We start from the raw sequence: 4662 nt of genomic DNA on the forward strand, positions 1-4662 counted from the left end.
AAAACTATTAGTACTTTGAATTCTGTGTAATGTATGAAAAAATTTCAGGGAAAAAATTGACGTGAATGGCTTACTATGAAGAAGTGATAAAAAAAAAAAAGAAAAAAAGAGTGCAAGTACTTACCCAATGCAAGGAGAAGCAATGCTAGGGTCGTCGCACCTTCTATTGCCTCTTAATTTATGGTACATTCTGCGGAATAGTAAGATCAAATCAAGAACTATGGTTTATGGTGTTAAGATTCAACACTTAAAATGAAAGGAAAAAACTTAGGTAAAGTTTCGTATTTATGTCAAATTCTCTAATTATATATGGTCATGGTATTAAAACCTAGAACAAAACCGTCCTGTTAGCCTAGAAACTGACAAAACGATCTGGTTGAGCATACAAACTAAGGATAAATTGACTCAGTATGACTTGAATCACCCCAGGTAACTCGTGAATAACCCAAGTAACCCAAATAGTTTGGTGAGTTTATCAGTTGCTTTTTTAGGGGAAAAAAACTATTTTGATGAATTTTTTTTTAAAGATGTTAATAAGTACTATCTAGTGATTGAATGGCTGTAGGGAGGAATATTTTGTTATCATATATTTGTTTTAATATTTTCCTAATATGAATATTTAGTGATTTTGATAGTATGATATTATAATTTTAATTTGTCAAAGGGACTGCAAAAAAGGTTGGAGAAATTGTAAATATATTATTATTGTATTAGTGATTCAAAGTACCAAATTGATATTAATTTCTTGATGAAAATTTAAATTATTTTTTTATTTTTTATTAGTTTAACCTCCAGGTTGACTATGATTTGATCCACTAATCCTTGACCCACTGTCTTGACTGATTCAATGACCAATACAATTTTCAGTACCTTATCTATGGTCATATGTTCTTTCTTGTTTGTGTGTGATTTTATAATTAAATGTTATTAAATGCTAATATTTCAAAAATAGACACATAATTATATATAATTGAAAAACTTTGATATAGTGATGTAAAACACTTAACCATAGTATTCTCCCAAATGAAATGCTCATGCTTGGAAGGGGCTTGGGCCACGAAATTTTGGTTTCATCATGGCCCAATGGGTCAGGTCTGGGCCTCTGTTTTTGTCCCACATTTGCATAGGAGAGGCACTCACAGTTAATGTTTGATCATACCTTGAACAGGATTGTTTTATATAAAAAGACATTATTAAAAGCAAAAAAAAAAAAGAAAAGAAAAAAAGAAACGCCGTGGTTCTTTTTTAACGATGTAATGCTTATGCATGATATTATATCATCAAAGAAGCACGTAAACCTCCTTGACATGCTTAAGTATTTCTTCATAATGATTGGCTTGTTCATATATTTGAATCTCTTTGAAAGTGAGGGAAAAAAAAAACAGAGAAAAGAAAATATTGCAGGAGAATTACCTGGACTCTTGAGCCGGTTCTACGAGCAGTGAGTTGATGGTTCAAAGTGGATTGCTGGCGATCAAGCGCAGGTTGCGAGATCTCAAGTCCCTCTTCTTCAACAATAGATAAGTACCTACCATATGATTAACATATTAAATTATGATATAAACAAAAAAAAAAATCATAGTAGGTATTCCCTATTAGTTATTTTACTAGCTTTATTATATAATAGTCAAGAAAAGACCCCGCAAAAAAATACGACTTGAATTACAAATTCTATATCAAGAAAAAATATTTTGTAAACTTGTAATTTGCTTTTCAAGTGTAGTCAATTCCTATTAAAGTGTATGAAACACGAGTAATTTGAGATTTTAAAATTCAAGTGATTTTTTTTTAAAGGATTTTCCCAGTAGTCAAGCACTAGCACATAAAAAGTATTATCGGGGCTTTTATACTAATTGTTGTCAAGACAGTGTAGAAAATATGACTAGTGCATAAAAAAATCGAGAAGAATGAAGATTGTTCGTGAGTAGTGCAAATAATAAGAGTATAATATTTATTATTACTATAAAGTATTAAGAAAATAGTAGAATAGAAATATATAATAATTATTGAGTAATGATAATAGAAGCAAAAATGAATAATGCACACATGTCAATATACATGTCATTGAAAAGGAATCATTTTGCTTAATGCGAACCAAGAATTGCCTTGAATGGATTATTAAGAATTTATTACTAGCATCTAAAAGTAGTGGAGTTTTATTCCCAAATTCAATTCAACCAACTATTTTGTATTAATCCTAAATTTCAATAATGATAATATTATTCGGAAAAAAAAATGATAATATTAAAAGTTTTTTTTGGTTACCTTTCTGGGTCAAAATTTTCAACGCCAAGGTCTTCATCCCAGAGAAATATATAATTGTAATCAGCAACTATATCCGGATGCAAGAATCTTTTTGCAAACCACCTGTGCCCCCAAATATAATATTTTAGAAGAATAATTGATTAATTGTTTAATTATCAATTAATCAATTGATTTTAAAATAATTGTATACCATTTTGTCTGATTAATCGCAGAAACATGGATGACATTATCACTCCAAGAAAATCCCTCCATCCATCCACAATACCATCGTAGTGAAACAGCATTACAACAAACTCACCCAAAAGGAACTGCAATTATTAATAATAAATAAATATTAGTATGAAGAAATAATTTGTGGTTCCAAACAACATTCATTTCTAATAAAATTAATGTCAATATGTTTTGTTGTTGATGTTATTAAAACTAAAACACTGAAAGTACCCTTTATAAATTTAAATTATCAAAATAAAATCTTATTTGAAGTTAAAGAATTAAAAGTGTAAAAATATTTAAAAAATTCACAAAACTCCGTAATTTATTGCAAACATAAAATAATCCTAATTTGATACTCAGTGTAGATTAGAGTTAAATGAAGAAATTAAGTGGAAGTAAAATCACCTTCTCTATTATTTTATTGACAATTTCTTTCTGCTTAATTCCTACTGCCATAGCCAACAAGTTCAATGGAGGCTTGGAATGTCTCTGAAACAACAAGAATTTTATTATCAAGTGTGAAGTGTCACAAAGAACTAAAAAGAAAAAAAAATAACAATCAAGAAGACTAAATTACACAGAGAAGAAATTATCAATTAATAATTACATGTCATTAACATGTGATAAGATTAAAAAGAATATTTGATTTGACGACAAATATTGAGCAAGAAAGTTGCTTCAAAGGTGTCACATTTCGCACACCAGACTTTTAAGGATAAACATATATGTGTGAGTATTACTATATATCAATGAATTCTATGTTTTATGTTGATCTCTTATTTTCTTTTATTGATCAAGGGTTTCTTTTTCTGAGGCTAGAATGTAAAGGATTTTCGCTTCTCTCAACAGGTGTCTTTTTCTAAATTCAAACTTGTATTCTGCTCCTTACGGAAGGTGAGACTGCTTACCATCTCAACCAACAGCTTGTTTATTGATGTCTTATTTTAATAATTCATATTTGACCAACTTTAATCTAATTAAAATTTAAATATAATTCGGACATATCAGACATGTACAAAAAAAGCGGTTAGAGACATTAGTAAAAATGATAGATAAATCAATATAGAAGAGTCCTTTGAAAAGAACTGAAAAAAGACTGAAAAGGATGCTTAATAAAATTATTAAATAAAACCTTTTGGTTAATAATTCATGTAAAGATTTTATTGTTGATAGAATATAACAAGGCGATAAGATCCATATAACTAATCTCACGTCAGAGAATAAGACGTATTCTTGTTTTTGCTGCTGGGACAAATCATGTGTGCATTTGATATATATATATATATATATATTCTTTCAGTCCTAAATATAAAACTCTTATACTAAACTTTTGGATATAGACTTTTGGATCCAAATAAATTAATTAGAAGTACCTTATTTTCCTTAAGGTTCCACAACGATTGCATTTCCAAGTTAGATTGTTTGACAATTATTCCTTCGGGCAATGCTTTGCTTCCGTACAGCCTGCCTTGACCCTTATTAAGAGGGAGAAAACGAAAAAAAAACAACAAAAAAAAAATAAATACAAATTAAGCTGAAAATATAATCTATTTAATTAGGATTAATTAATTATTTCCCTCCAATTGACAAACCTTGCATGTAGTGGATTTTATATTCTTCTTTGTGCCGATCACTAATCTCTGCAAAGGGCAATGCCCAAATAGTTTATTTACCACAAAGTCAGTAATTAATAATCAAGAATTTGAACTTATTTCTCTTCTGAAAATTGCATAATCTAAAATAAATTTATTTTTATTTTAAACATCCAATTCAATTTGTGATATTAGACTCCTAATTAGAGAAAGTTCTCTAACATGGTTTTTTTTTTGTACTTTTAATCTGCGAGGCTCAACTTAAAATTTTTCCTAAGTATATTAATAAATAATTCATGTAATGTTGTTTTACAATATATAGGAGGTACCTAGAAATAAAATCAAAAGCAAAAAACAATGTGTTGAATGAATAAATAAATAAATAGTTTTTTGGTATCTTGCCTAAATTTCAGTGGGAAACGCAAAAATACAGAAAAAGAAAAATAATATTTCAGTCGAAAAAATTTAATATATTATTAAACTTATTATAAAGTGGATATAATAGGAATATGGTTAAAAAATTATTAAATTTTAGGAAAAATAACAAATAAAGACTCCTGAATTACTAAAATTATGCAGAGGTCACCTGAAT

General features: G+C 28.3%; 1 pseudogene; it reads right to left on the reverse strand.

Moving 5' to 3' along the window:
- Nucleotides 1-1413: 1413 nt before the first annotated feature.
- Nucleotides 1414-3938, reverse strand: LOC114727423 (uncharacterized; annotated as a pseudogene).
- Between the last annotated feature and the right edge of the window lie 724 nt (nucleotides 3939-4662).

This window comes from Neltuma alba, unplaced genomic scaffold, assembly GCF_004799145.2.
Source record: "Neltuma alba isolate B1F8T4 unplaced genomic scaffold, ASM479914v2 tig00012473_pilon, whole genome shotgun sequence".
NCBI classification, from domain to species: Eukaryota; Viridiplantae; Streptophyta; class Magnoliopsida; order Fabales; family Fabaceae; genus Neltuma; species Neltuma alba.